At 39.0% G+C, this 17509-nt stretch overlaps 1 pseudogene; it reads right to left on the reverse strand.

Moving 5' to 3' along the window:
- Positions 1-12077: 12077 nt before the first annotated feature.
- On the reverse strand, positions 12078-12687 carry LOC138094076 (small ribosomal subunit protein eS8 pseudogene; annotated as a pseudogene).
- Between the last annotated feature and the right edge of the window lie 4822 nt (positions 12688-17509).

Genomic DNA, 17509 nt, shown 5'->3' on the forward strand with positions numbered 1-17509 from the left:
GAAAGAACGTGTAAGCGGTCAAATCTGGTTTTAGATCTTAGCTCCTGAATAACATAATGATAGAATTTGGGATGGAGAAGGCAATGGCACCCCACTCCAGTACTCTTGCCTGGAAAATCCCATGGGCGGAGGAGCCTGGTAGGCTGCAGTCCATGGGGCTGCTAAGATTCAGACAGGACTGAGAGACTTCACTCTGACCTTTCACTTTCATGCATTGGAGAAGAAAATGGCAACCCACTCCAGTATTCTTGCCTAGAGAATTCCAGGGATGGGGGAGCCGGGTAGGCTGCCGTCTCTGGGGTCGCACAGAGTTGGACACGACTGAAGCGACTTAGCAGCAGCAGCAGAATTTGGGAGAAGCTTCTTTCTTTAAGCCAGGAGCTGAGCATTAGAACAGTGTTTTGTGGTGGGTTTTGGCAAACTTTATGAAAGCTCAGTTTGCATATCCTAAGGAAATGAAGTTTGTAATTTAAAAATGATTTTTAATCCTTACCTGCTTTTTCACTTCAAACTCTAAAACATTTTAGTGCATTTCACTTTTTTTTTCCTTGTCTAAGTGTTCCCTGAAGCATATTCCATGGAACATTAGCACTTTGCAAAAAGTTAATAATTGCTTCATGGAAAAAAAAAAAACAACTAGCATCAATACTGAGTAAAACACAAATTATTGGAAGTACAGTGGTGTAGCATTCTTGTCAGAACATTAGAATCTGTTTCAATGTTCTAACAGAAACAGCTTGAATCTGTGAAGAAACAGTTTAATTCAGAATGTGATTTGTTTGGACTTTTCAGTAATGTCAGTATCCTGAAAGACAAGCAAGGCAGAGTACTTGTCTGCATTAGTGGACAACTGTGATTTGGATAGGAGTATGGATTTTTTGAGTCACTAGCCCACCAAGCTCCTCTGTCCATGGAATTCTCCAGGCACAAATACTGGAGTGGGTAGCCATTACTTCTCCCAGGGACCTTCCGGACCCAGGGGTCAAACTCCTGTCTCCCAAATTGCAGGCAGATTGTTTACCATCTGAGCCATCAGGGACACCCTGAGAGAAAATATGGCATTATGTTAATTATTGTGGTTCTTTCTTTCAAATTTTCTATAGGTTTGAAATTTTGTTAACACTTAAAAAGTTGGGGGGAAAAATGTAGCCAGCACTGACCTTTTAAAAATGCATTGGTTATGTTTATTTATAAGAAAATGCAAAATGCATTTGTATACTGTGCTGTGCTTAGTTGCTCAGTTGTTTCCGAGTCTTTGCCACCCCATGGACTGTAGCCTGCAGGCTCCTCTGTCCATGGGGATTCTCCAGGTGAGAATACTGGAGTGGGTTGCCATGCCCTCCCACCTCCAGGGAATCTTCCCAACCCAGGGATTGAACCCACATCTCCTGCATTGCAGGCGGAGCTTCTGAGCCACCAGGGAAGCCCAAGAATACTGGAGTGGGTAGTCCATCCCTTCTCCAGGGGATCTTTTCAACCCAGGAATTGAACCGGGTCTCCTGCATTGCAGGTAGATTCTTTACCAGCTGAACTACCAGGGAAGCGCTCATTTGTATAGTAGTTTTCTTATAATCTGACCTTGAGAAAGGTGTACCATATTTAAGAACCATATATAGGAAGTCATTTGAGAAATGATCTCATTCTTCAAGGCATAATATTGCATCTGTACACTGAGGTCCATTAATTGCCAACCAAAGCAATGTTAATGTGTATTATCTGCCCCGCTTTATGCTGTGTATTCTGCATGAGAATTTTAGCATAAATGAATTCTTGTAATCTGTCAATAGTTTTAAAAATATTCGTTTATGCTTACAAATATTTATTGAGTGACTACTGTGTGCTAGGCACTATATTAGGTTCTGAAGATACAGCTGTCATCAATATAGATAAAGCCCCTGCTCACATAGAGTTTATATTTAGGGAGCAAGAAAAAAAACAGAATCAACATTCCAGTACAAATAAAATGATTGTAATTGCTATGTATTATAGAATAATTAGGAACTAGAGAGTGCCAGGTTAAGTGTGGGCATATATAGGGTGAAAAAGAAGACCTCACTGAGAAGGTGATGTTTGAGAAGAGACCTGAGAAAGGGAGGGGTTAGTTGTGGATATCTAAGGAAAGCACATACTAAAATTAGGGAATGGCTTGCTTGGCATAGTTAAAGAATAGTAAGGAGACTAGAGTGAATGGATAATAGAAGCAAGAGGGAGAGTAGTAGGAGATGACATCAGAGAGGTAACCAAGGCCAGATTTCATAATATAATTTCAGATGAGCTTTAGCTTCCTTTCTTAAGGGAGTTAGATGGATGTAGTGCTGTAATGCAAGAGCATAGCATGTTAGCTGTTATTACTGGATTCATTTTCTATTGCTGTTGTAAGATAATTGCCATAAACTTGGTGCTTTAAAAGAACACAAATATATTATCTTAACATTCTGCAGGTCTAAAGTCCAATACAGGTCTCTCTGCGGGTGAGATCAAGGCATCAGTTGACTGCTTCCTTTCTGGAGGCTCTAGGGAGAAGCTGCTGTTTTGATCTTCCCTGATTCTAGAGGCAATAGCAACCCATTCCAGTACTCTTGCCTGGAAAATGCCATGGACGGAGGAGCCTGGTAGGCTGCAGCCCATGGGGTCGCTAGGAGTCAGACACAACTGAGCGACTTCACTTTCACTTTTCACTTTCATACATTGGAGAAGGAAATGGCAACCCACTCCAGTGTTCTTGCCTGGAGAATCCCAGGGACGGGGGAGCCTGGTGGGCTGCCGTCTATGGGGTCGCACAGAGTAGGACACGACTGAAGTGACTTAGCAGCAGCAGCAGCAGCAACATCCCCTGGCTAGTAACATTGGTCAAAGATTGCACTGGTCAAAGAACTTTAAAGATTTGGGTGATCAAATTAGGCCCACCCAGATCATCTCTCCATCTCAGGGTCCTTAACCTTGATCATATCTGCAAAGTCACTTTTTCTCATAAGGTAATTTATTCACAGATTCTGGTGACTGGACTATGGACATCTCTGGGAGGGGCTGTTCTGCTTGTCCCAGTCCACCCTCTGTCTCCTAAAGATTCATGTCCATTCACATGCAAGATCAATTCATCCCCTCTTTAAGTCCCCCAGATTTTCAAGCCATTACAGCATCTCATCTAAATCTCAAAAATCGCAAATATCATCTACATCTAAGGTATAAGTGAGTATAATCCATGCTGGGGCCAAAGTCCCTTTCCATTGTAGACCCGTGAAACTAGAGAACAAGTTCTCTGCTCTCAGAATAACATAGAGGAGGTCCAGGAGAGCAATGATAACCATTACCTTTCAAAAAGGGAGAAAACGGAAGGAAGGAGTCACAAGCCCAGACAATTACAAAATCCAGCCTGGCAGTCTCCATTACACTTCAAGGCCCAGGAATCATCCTCTGTGGCTCTTGGTTCTGCTCCCTGGGCTCAAGGCTTCACCCTCCAGGCACTGAGAATTAGGGCGTGGATGGCTTCGAGGGGCTATTATTCTGCTGCCTATCACAATCAATGTTATCATTAGACTTAGTTTTATTTTTTATAATCTTCATTTAGCAGTGGTTCTTCAGATCTTAAGCTTCTCCATAAGCCCCAGTCAAGTGATTAATTACCTTTACACAAATCCACAATCAGTACCTGAGGAGCTCACCATTTTCAGGAACTATTATATAATCATTTCATGGTAAATGTAAATATGCCATCTAATTTCTCTTAAATGGAAAATAATACTTTCATTTTTATGCACATCGTATTTTCCTTACATGTAGTTAATTTATCCTAGAGTTATTGACTTCTTCCAAGCCTAAAGTTACATATATTATGTTTCATTTTATGGGATAAGCAAACTTTTACAACTTCTAATTTCATCATTCTCACCTTTTAAGGATGCTGGAAACCCATATCTGCCTCCCAGCAGGTGGCAGCAAATCAATACTCGATAAGCTGCTGTAAAATCATTGTTTTCTCATCCTGGTAAACATGCTTGGATGTTTCAGACTGGCTTTTCTTAGCTAGAAGAGCTAAAATAATATTGCCAGATTATAGGAATTTATATCAACTAGTTGTGAGAGTATATCTATGTGATTAAATTGTATTGTATTGTTATATTAATATTGTTCCTTGCTTATCTCTCATAGAACCCAAAATCCATTTGTAAGTAGTTTTGTTGCAAGAATAATGCCCATATGTTATCTACATAGATAAACAGTACTCTCCATACCCATTTATTGGCTAATATCCATCAACACCACATAGCATTTTGAAATTTATGAGACAAATAAAGTATTCTTAGAGGGAAAAATTATATTCCCTGGAGAAGGGAAATGGGAACCCGCTTCAGTATTCTTGCTTGGAAAATTCCCATGGACAGAGGAGACTGGTGGGCTACAGTCCACGGGGTCACAAAGAGTCAGACAACTTAGCGACTAAACCAGCAATCACCACGATTACAAAAGAGTTAATGTTCTAAGTCAAGGTCAGCAAAATGATCCATGGGCCAAATCTCGGGCAGAACCTGGTTTGTTTAGTACACCATGCAAAGCTCCTAACAAAATTAAAAAATAAAAAGACAAATTACCAGTACACGGGGTGAAAGGTCACTAAAGATCCTATAGACATTAAAACACTGATTCTCAATCAGAGCTGTTGGTCCCCAAGGAACATTTGGCAGAATAAACTGTGGAAAATTCTGAAAGAGATGGGAATACCAGACCACCTGACCTGCCTCGTGAGAAACCTATATGCAGGTCTGGAAGCAACAGTTAGAACTGGACATGGAACAACAGACTGGTTCCAAATAGGAAAAGGAGTACGCCAAGACTGTATATTGTCACCCTGCTTATTTTTTTAACTTCTATGCAGAGTACATCATGAGAAACGCTGGGCTGGAAGAAGCACAAGCTGGAATCAAGATTGCTGGGAGAAATATCAATAACCTCAGATATGCAGATGACACCACCCTTATGGCAGAAAGTGAAGAGGAACTTAAAAGCCTCTTGATGAAAGTGAAAGAAGGGAGTGAAAAAGTTGGCTTAAACCTCAACATTCAGAAAACGAAGATCATGGCATCTGGTCCCATCATTTCATGGGAAATAGATGGAGAAACAGTGGAAACAGTGTCAGACTTTTTTGGGGGGGGGGCTCCAAAATCACTGTAGATGGTGATTGCAGCCATAAAATTAAAAGACGCTTACTCCTTGGAAGGAAAGTTATGACCAACCTAGACAGCATATTGAAAAGCAAAGACATTACTTTGCCAACAAAGGTCCATCTAGTCAAGCTATGGTTTTTCCTGTGGTCATGTATGGATGTGAGAGTTGGACTGTGAAGAAAGGTGAGCGCCGAAGAATTGATGCTTTTGAACTGTGGTGTTGGAGAAGACTCTTGAGAGTCCCTTGGACTGCAAGGAGATCCAACCAGTCCATTCTGAAGGAGATCAGCCCTGGGATTTCTTTGGAAGGAATGATGCTAAAGCTGAAACTCCAGTACTTTGGCCACCTGATGTGAAGAGTTGACTCATTGGAGAAGACTCTGATGCTGGGAGGGATTGGGGGCAGGAGGAGAAGGGGACGACAGAGGATGAGGTGGCTGGATGGCATCACTGACTCGATGGATATGAGTCTGAGTGAACTCCGGGAGTTGGTAATGGACAGGGAGGCCTGGCGTGCTGCGATTCATGGGGTCGCAAAGAGTGGGACATGACTGAGCAACTGAACTGAATTGAACTGAACTGAGAGACATATTTGGTTTTCAAACTATCAGCTTCCCTCGGGGAAAAGTCGGGATACTGCTAAACATTCTGCAGCGTATAGAACAGTCTCCCACTAGAGTTTTCTTGCCCCAAATATCAATAGTTGTTGTTCAGTGGCTCAGTCGTGTCTGACCCCATGGACTACAGCATGCCACCTTCCCCATCTTTCATTATCTTTACAAGTTTCCTCCAACTCATGTCCATTGAACTGGTGATGGCATCCAACCGTCTCATTCCCTGTCGCTCCCTTCTCCTGCCCTCAATCTTTCCCAGCATCAGGGTCTTTTCCAATGAGTCGGCTGTTCGCATCAGATGGCCAAAGTATTGGAGCTTTAGTATCAGTCCTTCTAATGAATATTCCAGGTTGATTTCCTTTAGAATTGATCTCCTTGCAATCCAAGGGACTCTCAAGAGTCTTTTCCAACACCACAGTTCAAAGGCATCAGTTCTTCAGCACTCAGCCTTCTTTATGGCCCGACTCTCCTGTCTGTATGTGACTACTGGAAAAACCATAGCTTTCTATATGGATCTTTGTTGGCAAAGTGATCTCTCTGCTTTTTAATATGCTGTCTTGTTTTGTCATAGCTTTTTTTCCAAGGAGCAAGCATCTTTTAATTTCATGGCTGCAGTCACCATCTGCAGTGATGCTGAAACCCGAGAAAATAAAGTCTGTCACTGTTTCCATCAGTAGTACTGAGGTCAAAAAATTCTAATTCAAATCTTAAAAGGACAATATTATAAATAAATTTAGATCAATAAGATTTGATAACTTAGAATAAATGAACAAATTCCTTGGAAAATAAAATCTACCAAAACTAAGAAGAAATAGAAAATCAGAGTAGTTGTACATTTACTACAGAGTCTGAATTCATGACCCAAAAGCACTTTACAGAGAAAACTCCAGGTCCAGGTGACTTCACTGGTAAATTCTCTCAACATTTAGAGAGCACATAATGTCAATCTTGCATAAACTCTCTGAGAAAAGAGAGGAGAAAATACTACCAATAAATGTTATAATAACTGGATCACCCTGATAGAAATATGTAAGTGAACATTAGAAGAAAATAATCACAGACCACCATCACATCTTTAAACATAAGTGCAAAAATCCTATTCAAAATACTAGTAAATTGGACATAGCAATATAGAAAAAGATACATTGGTCAACTGGAGATTTTCCAAGCATGCAAGGTTGGCCTTACATTTATTTAAATAATGTAATTTAACAACATTAATATAAGAGAAAAAATTCTATGATATCTCAATGAATCAAAAAAAATAATTTGATATATTTCCAATTAATGACAAAAACAATCAGAAAATTAGAAATTAGAACAGAGCTTATGTTATGAAGACATGTATAGATACTGTAAGACCAACAGCTGCTATCATGTTTAGCGGTCAATTAGTCAATTCTGTGAGGAAGATGGTGAGACTGTCTGCTCTTACCACTTCCATTTGGCTGTGTTTCAGAGGTCTAGATGGTACAATAGATGAAAAATAACTAAAATAATAGAAGGTATAAAGATTAGAAAAGAGTAATAAAACTGCCTCTTCACAGTGGTCTACATAGAAAGTCTAATTCTTAAACTATTAATTGCCTTTTGATTAATAGATTAAATTAAGTAATTGTCTTTAAATTAACAAATTGCCCATGTAGATTATCTTTGGAATCTACTAGAATTAATCATTGAAATTAGTGAGCTCATAGGGTAAAAGATCAGTATATGAAAAATCAATATTTCTCTATGATAGCAAGCTGCAATTAGAAAATGAAAAATTTAAATGTACCATTTATAACAGTATTATAAATACCTAGGAATAAATTCAATGAAAGGTAAGAACTCTACTCTGAAACTACAAAGCATTGCTGAAATGAAAGGAGAGCTAGGTAAACGAAGATACATACCATATTCGTGCACGCAGAACATATACGAAGACAGACCATGCTCCAAGCAAAAATACACCTCAACTCATTTATATGGATTCAACTTATGCAAAATTTGCTCTCTGGCCACAATGAAATTAAAATAGCAGTCAATAATAAAGGGATTTCTGGAAAATCCCCAAATTTCAATAATCAAAGGCAATGATTTTCTAGACTGCTTGCCTCCGAAGTTCAGGTTGACACAGAGGACATTTTTCTGCACTGCACAACCAGTGGAATGACGTAAGAATTGATTATGGACGTGTTAATCCCCATTCCAACCAACTCGGCAGCGCCCTGAGACTGGGTATGCTGGGAGCAGTGGCAGACGGCTGTTATACCCTGGAATATTGCACTGAAACAGAGTTCCAGCATGTTTAAAATTCATGAAATCGTTCTCATTTCTTGTTTTCTTTCCCTCACAGTCTATAAATGCTGATGAAGAATGTGGGAACAAGACTGTGTGGCTGACAAAACAAAAAATCTGGTCCTGGATGGCTTTTGATGAATTTAATAAGTAGAAAGATAATGAACATAGAGTACATTTGCATAATGGTGTAACAAAAACTTATTGAATGATGCTAACTATCTGAGGAAACCACAGTTGGAAACTGCGTGTAAGACTGGTTCTGGCAAGATCCCCGATTCCACTCAGTCATGATGTATGGTTTTAAGGGGGGTAGGGAGTACCTCACATGCTTTATTTCTTAAGTAACTTTTTCATCCTGTTTTTCTAATCAAATAATTAAAATTAATTTTTAATAGAAAAATTTCCAATACCTAGATTTGTCCTAAGTGTATTTTTTCTCAAGGATTTATAAAAGTAAACATTTCTCTTTAATAGACCTTTGGAAAGACTTGAGGCTATAAATTGTTTTTAATATTTGAAAGTTTTTTTCCCACCCTTGAAAACAATGTTAAGTTGCTCCCTTGGTAATTATTTCTTTTGACTGTAAATTATAGTTAATTTAGCCAGATGTTTTTCAAACTTCACTTTGTAAGTAGACTTAAGAAGACCTTTTTTCCAGTAGTTTCCTTCCTCTTTTCTAAAAAAAAACCAAAACATTTTTATTTTAAATATTTTTTAAGTATCTACCTTTTGCAGTTTTTAACTTCATGCTACTTTTAAAAAAATATAATTATTCACAGTCAGCTTCTCTTTATTTATTTGGCTGCACCGGGTCTTAGTCACTGCATACAGGATCTTTTGTCTTTGTTGCAACATGCGGGATCTTAAGTTGTGGTGTATGGGATCTAGCCTCCTGACCAGGGATCGAACCCAGGCTCCCTGCATTAGAAGAACTGAGTCTTAGCCATTGGACCACCAGGGAAGTCCCTTTCAAGCTATTTCTTATCATTCTAAAAATATACCATTGTGGTATAATTTTCTAAAAAGTGAGGGGAATTATTCTTTCCTGATACTCTTCCTATTGAGTTGGAATATAAAGGAAAAACCAAATGTGAGGGTTTGTTAACAGCTAATGATAGCTAATGGGCTTCCCTGGTGGCTCAGATGGTAAAGAATCCACCTGCAATGTGGGAGACCTGGGTTCAATCCCTGGGTTGGGAAGATTCCCTGGAGGAGGGCATGGCAACCCACTCCAGTATTCTTGCCTGGAGAATCCTCATGGACAGAGGAGCCTGGCGGGCTACAGTTCATGGGGTTGCAAAGAGTCGGACATGACTGAGCGACTAAGCACGCAACACAATGATAGCTAATATTATTAAACTATTTAATGACCATTGTGAACTGTTATCTTAATGTTAACTGCTCCTCTCACATCCCTTCGAGATAGATGCTACTGGTACCCCCATGCTCTGCAGAAAACGGAGGCTCAAGGAGATTAACCCAGTACCCATGGTCATAGTATTTATTACAAGTGGTTTGAGCCAGGGTTTGAGTTCATGTCCTTGACTCCAGTGTCCACATGCTTAACGGCTGATGTTTATTAGCTCCTGTTTTGCTGTTTACTAAAGTAACGGGATTACTGTAGATCCCCCAGTTTATGATGACCTCTCTAAGTTCATCATAAGGATGTGATAATATGACACCCTGACTCACTATATACAGCAGATTTTCCAATGTGATACACAAACTCACCACATGATGGTGCCAATAAAGTGAGAAGCCATGTGTTCCTAGTATGTGACATATTAGGCTCAGACCTAAATATAAATGTCAACAGAATGCAATTAAAGGTGTTAAAAAATAACATTTTTTTTAAAAAAGGCAACCATAAAGAATTACAGTCTAGAGTGTCTTTTTAAAACATATGGCATGAAAAAAGCACAACTATAAAAAGGTTAAGAGTAACTGACTCATAAAAGTTAAAAATAAAAAGATAAAAGATGAGCCTTTGTATTCATAGAGAAGTATGTGGGACAGATGTCAGAGACTTCCCACAGGAAGGAAAACACCAAAGGAAATGAATTAAATGAGAGCAGGTGACCTACCAAAAAAAAATAATAAAGAAAGAGACCAGCTGTATAGTGATGGAGCTCCAGGGTCAAATGGATGAATGTTCCAGTAAGATTCCACAGTAAATGCAAATGGGTTAGCAAAAGCCAGTGACTAAAAGACTTTAAGAGAACCTTGAAATAGACATCACTATTTTCTTTTCTAATAAGAATAAGCATTACAATTTTTTCCCTGCAATGTCAAAGATACAACCTACTGTGGAAAGAAGAAGCATTGCTTCTCAGAAATTTATTGAAGCAAATCCTTGCACATTCTATTCGTTACACTGATTCCAGTGACACGTCTCAAACTGTGGTTCTGGCACCATCAGCATGACCTGAAGTTGTTAGAAATGTAAATTCTTTGCCTGCTCTGGACTTACTGACTCAGAAACTCTGGACAAGGGGCTCTGCAGATGCTTCTGATGCACCTGAAATTTCAGGGTCCACTGTATTACTGGAGGAAAAAAAAGAAGAAATTCATCAAAATGTTATTTATAATACAAAGATATTAAAAATGATACTCTATCATTAAACAAATATTTAGTAAATAGTGGAATGTTATTGAAGCATTTAAACATAAGTTTGATGGAGAATTTTTAAATAATGGAAAATGCCTATGATATAAAAAAAAATAAAGAAATACTAGAAAAGTCAGGACACAAAATTGATCTCAATTGTGTAAAAACAATTCTCAAAAAAAAAATAGAAGGAAACAAGGAAAACTAGTTAATAGTTGTTGCCTTGGAGTGATGGAGTTGCATATCATTTTTTCCAGTTTTTAATATTGCAGATACTATTTTCAAATTTTCTATGAGAAGTCATTTCATTCCTATTAAATTCTTATTTTATTCCTATACTTTATCAATTTAATGATTAAGGAAGAAGTAAAGAGAGAGGGAGGGACTTTCCAAAGTCAAAATACTAGTTAGAGATACCATTCTTGCTCATTTTCTCCCCTAAACATATGGTTACTAGGAAAAAATGGACACAGGGACTGTCCAAGGCATGAAGAAAAAAACACAGTTGTCATGTTATTTATTGGAGAGACAAGATCTATAAAGACCATGGTTGATATGTATTTGACTGTGGTATAGTCGGTATACATTTAGTTTGAAAGAGGTACAGGGAATAAAAACTTAACAGACAATAATCATGTGCTTTACTCTTTCCAGTATCACTAGTTAATGAAAATATTAAGTTTTCTAAAGTAATGTATAGGAAAGTGAAAGTGAAAGTCGCTCAGTTGTGTCCAACAGAATTCTCCAGGCCAGAATACTGGAGTGTGTAGCCTTTCCCTTCTCCAGGGGATCTTCCCAACCTAGGGATCAAACCCAGGTCTCCCACATTGCAGGCAGATTCTTTATCAGCTGAGCCACCAGTGAAGTCCAAGAATACTGGAGTGGGTAGCCTAGCCCTTCTCCAGCGAATCTCCCCAACCCAGGAATCCAACCAGGGTCTCATGCATTGCAGGCGGATTCTTTACCAGCTGAGCTACCAGGGACACCCCTAATGTAAAGGATAATGTCTTCAAATTTAGAAGGGTATAGCCTTGAACATATTATCCCTAAGAAGGTAAGGATACCTGTCGTTTGAATTAATGACTTGACAAATCAAGTAGGAAAAAAATTGCCTTAGATGAATATAATTTTAAAAATTAGTATCTGTGTAACTATCTAATCTATGTTATGTATATCCTGAATGTTAGACCCAATGTATCATTCCTTCTTTTTGACAAGGATCTGTAAAATATATGTTAAATATATATATAATAAATATATATGTTAAATATAAACATATATATGTTATATGTATAAATATATATGATAATATATTAAGCTACAAAAAACTCAGTAAACTATATATATATATTTTTGGCATAGAACAGTAAACACCTTTATTAGATGAGCTAAGACAGGAGGGAAGAGGGTTTATTTGCCTTTCCGGGCCTTGATCTTCCTCAGATAGAACTCGAGCTCTTTTCCCTCTAGCACATAGCCGTCTGCTTGGCCACACTGGCCTGGTCTTGAAGTGATGCACGCAAGAAGCTTGACCTGCTGGAACTCTCCTCTAGAAGACTGCTGATTTTCGTGTTCTCTTTCCTCTCATCGTATTTCTTCTGAATTTTCTTTGATCATTTCTTGTTTAAAATCTCTTCCTCCTCAGGAGTCAGCTTTGGCCCCCTTCTTGCACCCCAAGGGCAGTGCATAGTGGGACTCGTACCACTGTCGGTACGGTGTGCTGTCGATAAGCACAATACAGCTCTTCACCAGGGTCTTGGTATGGACCAGTTCGTTGTTGGATGCATTATAGACAACATCGATTATTTTTGTCTTGGCGTGTACAACACTCCGAGCCCCAGGAGAAGTTCCCCACGTCCAGCCTCAAGGCCCGGTACTTCTTGTTGCCTCCCCGCACATGGACTGTGTGTATGCGGTGGGGGCCAATCTTTGTGTTGGCAGCGGGGCGTCCCAGCTCATGCCTCTGCTTCTTGCCCCCGGTCTTTCGGCGCTTGTGCCAGTTGTCCTGAGAGATGCCCATTGCTTGGCGCTGGCTGGAAAGACTCAGTAAACTTTTTAAAACTCTGAAACTGAAAAGGTCACATTCTCTAAAAATAGTAAAATACATCCAAATTTAATAATAAGTGGTCAAACAAGGATGAAAAACGCAATCCTTTGGAAATTGAGGAAGGAAATCATTCCAAATAAGCCTAAGATCATAAAGGAAATAAAAACTACAATTACAGACCCTTTACAAAAGAAGGATATGAAATAATAAAACTAATGGGATGCAAACAAAGATAGACTCAAAAAGAAATTCATTATTTAAAAATTTTCAATATTAAAAAAAAAAAAAAGCCTAACGGTAAATGAACTAAGTGTTCCACACAATAAGTTAGAGAAATTAAAAAAAAAAAATGAGAAGGGAAATAAGGATAAAAGCAGAAATTAAAGAATTAGGAAATAAAAAATATTAGAGCTGTAAGGGAATCAAGTTATATCTCTGGAGGAAAAAATAATACAAAAATGCACTAGGAAATAATGGTTAAGAAATGCACACATATAAGCACACATTAATGCATGTGGAATGAAAATAGGGATAGAAATACAGGTTGAACATAATTTTTTATTATAAAAGACCTCCATTTCCCATAATATGAAAGGCTAAATTGCTTAGACCAACTCTCCCAGCTGGAGGGAAGAGCAATTTAAAATGGTGAATTTCCAGGCCAAAATCTAAATAGTGAAGGGACCCTGGAAATATCAGCAGAGCACTTGAACTGGTTTTGCCTTAAGAACATTTCCTAAACCAGGCAAATGTTGGCTTTAGTAGCCTTGAAGAGTGTAAAAAACAGAAATGGAAGCCCAGGGTCTACCCAAGGTAAAGGTCTAAGAGGAGATCCCTCCTTCTTAAAGCCAAGACACCAAAAGCAGGATGAACATAACCAACTTATTCTTTTTTTAAAAAAATTTTGTTTTTAACACCAAAAACATTTTGTACTGGGGTATATAAGCAATAAACAATGCTGTTATAGTTTCAAGGGAACAGTGAAGGGACTCAGCCATACGTACACAAGCAGGTTGCCTTGGTTTGGAGCAGAGCAGGGGTGGGAAATAAAAGCCGTTTCTGTAGAGTTGTAACCATAAGAATGCTTCAGATCAACACTGATGGATCACAAAAACATAATATTTAGTGAAAGAATCTAGATATAAAATACTGTACGTTATATGATTCCATTTCTATGAAGTTAAAAAAAACCTATAGTATTTATGGATATCATCAATACTTGAGTGGGAAGACTAAGGGAAAAAAGTAGAAAAGTGATTTTTTAATTCAGTATAGTCTGTTTTCCATTCCCTCCATATGGGTTCCCAATCCTTGGATTCAACCACTATCAGGTCAAAAATACTTGGGAAAAAAACATTCCAGAAAGTTTCAAAAAGTAAAACTTGAACTTGCCATGCAACTATTTATATAGCATTTATATTGTATTAGGTATTATATGTAATCTAGAGATAATTTGAAATATGCAGGAGAATGTGTGTAGGTATACAAGTTAGCCTTAATGACGTTCAAGTTAGGTTTTTGGAAATCACCACAGAACATGTATCGCTGGTAAACATCTTGAGACTGAAGGATACCTTGAGCACACAGGTTCTGACCCAGAGGTGGTAGTAACAGGGGTCTGCACACCCCTCTTTTGTGAGGAGTAAGGCAGTGGTCCCAAGGAGTCGTTCCTTCACAAGAGGGCTAGAAGCAAGATGAGGACTGTTTGAACGTACTTGATGGTATCTGATGAGGAATAAAAAGCTTCCCAGGTAGCTCAGCGGTAAAGAATCCGCCTGCAAATGCAAGAGATGAAAGAGAAGTGGGTTTGATTCCTGGGTGGGGAAGATCCCCTGGAGGAGGAAATAGCAACCCATTCCAGTATTCTTGCCTGAAAAATTCCATGGACAGAGGAGCCTGGTGGGTTACAATCCATGGGGTTACAGAGAGTCAGACACAACTGAGCGCGCACACACAAACACACAAAAGGGACCCAAATGCCTTGATTGGTCTCCTATGTCCTGGTGTCAAAACACTTCCACTCACTAGGATGAGATTCTAGAGATGGAATAAAGTCTCACCAAAGAAGGGGTCCAGTTCAGTTCAGTCGCTCAGTCGTGTCTGACTCTTTGCGACCCCATGAATCTCAGCACGCCAGGCTTCCCTGTCCATCACCAACTCCCGGAGTTTGACAAGCTTCTTTCCTAAAAACTTGACTAAGGAAGTCAAAATAAAACAAATTGATAAACGTTAAGAACTTTTCTTTATAACAGAAAATGACTTACAAGGCACAATTTAAAAATACCTGGTTCACAATATGAACAAAAATTTGTAAATAGGAAAGACAGCATCACAAATAAATGAGAAAAGTTACGTAATCAATAGTCTAGGGAGAACTGGATAATTAGGCAGGGAAGAAACAGCGAGGAAGTATGTGAAGCTGAGATGGTCACTGCTCCTCCTCTTTGAGATACACAGTAGAAAACAGGGAAGACAGCAGATCTGAGAGTTTTCTGCCTCAGTTATCCAATCTCCCAGTACCGATTCCTAGGTCTACATCTATCTAATGTATTTATTTAGAACTTGGAAAGAAATAGAGGCTTCCCGGCTGGCATTAGTGGAAACGAACCTTCCTGCCAGTGCGGGAGACGTAAGAGATGCAGGTTCCATCCCTAGGCGGGGAAGGTCCCCTGGAGGAGGGCATGGCAACCCACTCCAGTATTCTCGCCTGGAGAATCCCATGGACAGAGGAGCCTGGCGGGCTACAATCCATGGGGTCACAAAGAGTCGGACACGACTGAAGCGATGTAGCACACACGCACGCAGGCTTTAAAGGGATACATAATGTTAGCGGCAGCTATCTCCCAGTTTCTTGATGTTTTCACTTAATATACAAAGAGCACTTCTTTCACTTTTCTGAATGAAACGTAAGTTCTAATCATGACAGCAGAGAGGTACTTTGCTTTGGGGTCTCAACAAGATGGTTTAGCTTTGTCTTTCCCTGCCCCTCCCTGCCGGAGAAGGCAATGGCACCCCACTCCCGTACTCTTGCCTGGAAAATCCCATGGATGGAGGAGCCTGGTGGGCTGCAGTCCATGGGGTCGCTAAGAGTCGGACAGGACTGAGCGACTTCACTTTCACTTTTCACTTCCATACATTGGAGAAGGAAATGGCAACCCACTCCAGTGTTCTTGCCTGGAGAATCCCAGGGACGGCGGAGCCTGGTGGGCTTCCGTCTATGGGGTCGCACAGAGTCAGACACGACTGAAGCGACTCAGCAGCAGCAGCAGCAGCCCCTCCCTGCTAGGGACAACTGTAAACCATGGACACAAGTCAAGACACAACCAAGGGAGAACTTGGAAGTGTTAGGAGGAGATGAACAGGTTTAGGATCTAGGAAAGGAATACATCTTTTAAAATTAAGTTTTATTGGAGTATCATTGATTTGCAACGCGGTCCTCTGCACAGCAAAGTGAATCTGTTAGACATGGACACATACCCACTCTTTTTTAGATTCTGTTCCCATATAGGTCATTACAGAGCACTGAGTAGAGTTCTCATTAGTTACCTATTTTATATATAGCAGTGTGTATATGTCAATCCCAACCTCCCAGTTTATCCCCACCCCTGCCTTTCCACTTCTGAACCATAAGTTTGTTTTCTACATCTGTGACTCTCTGCTTTGTAAATAGGTTCATTTGTACCAATTTTTAGATTCCACATATAAGTGATATCACAGGATATTTGTTTTGTTTTAAATCAAAGAAGTCTGTTTCTAAGCAGCTCCAAGAGTAGGTAAACAACTTTATTCCAAAGAATTTTTAAGCAAAAAGAGAAAAAAGAACCTAATTTAGGGCTGTCAGTACATAAAAACATAGGGTGCCTTTGCAGTGTTTGTATTTGTTGTTTATCTGAAATTCAAATTTAAATAAGCATTCTCTATTTCATCTGGCAACCTAACCTAAACTTAAATGCCTTTTGAATTTCGAGAATTTTGGTGGTTATGTTACCACAATTCTTTTTTAGAATAGTCTTAATTTTGATGGCAGATTATGATCAGCTAGGAGGCTAGATTCTCATGGGTGGAAATAAGGTATTAGCAATTTTAAAATTGGCCCTTCCCCACTCCCTCCACCATCCACCTGTGTCCCAGCCAAGTGATCCTAATGTACAAAGTTTAGAAAAAGTGACCAATGTTTTCAGGTGCTTAAATATGCTCCAGTTTATAGAAAGTTCCATAAAATGAAAAATCAAATTTCTAAAATAATTACCATAGTCTAATTTGATGTCTTTAAATACATTAACTGAAGAGTAATATATGTGATATGTCTGACATGACCACATCATTCTCCAGGCAGCTTATTTTTCACTACATTTCTCTGGAAATTTTAAGCTTTTTTTCCCCCTTATTCAGAGGAAAAATTGCTAAAGATGATGGTGTGAAAGCAAGTAAAACTCTTCCCTAAGCTGAGATGAAAAGCAATTCAATGTAGTATTTTTTTTAATTGTATTTGGTGATGGGCTTTGATTTTAAAGTAGAAGGAAAGAAATTCATAAAAAGCAGATTATATTAAAAGTATGAGCAGCTGCCATATAGCATAATTCAATATTTATCAAATTCTTTGTGTTTTTCTGCTAAATTTGGAAGGAACAGCTTTGATCTCATGACTAATATTCAACTGTCTACGATAAACATTCTTAGTCCCATTTATGCCAAATTCAGATGTGCTTACTTTGGTTCTTTTCAGTTTCACAAAGAAAGGAGACAAGACTGAACTGCTGGAAGCTTCCTTTTTGATCTTCTGTACTATTTCAGC

The sequence above is a fragment of the Capricornis sumatraensis genome, chromosome 17 (assembly GCF_032405125.1).
Source record: "Capricornis sumatraensis isolate serow.1 chromosome 17, serow.2, whole genome shotgun sequence".
In the NCBI taxonomy this organism is placed as follows: domain Eukaryota; kingdom Metazoa; phylum Chordata; class Mammalia; order Artiodactyla; family Bovidae; genus Capricornis; species Capricornis sumatraensis.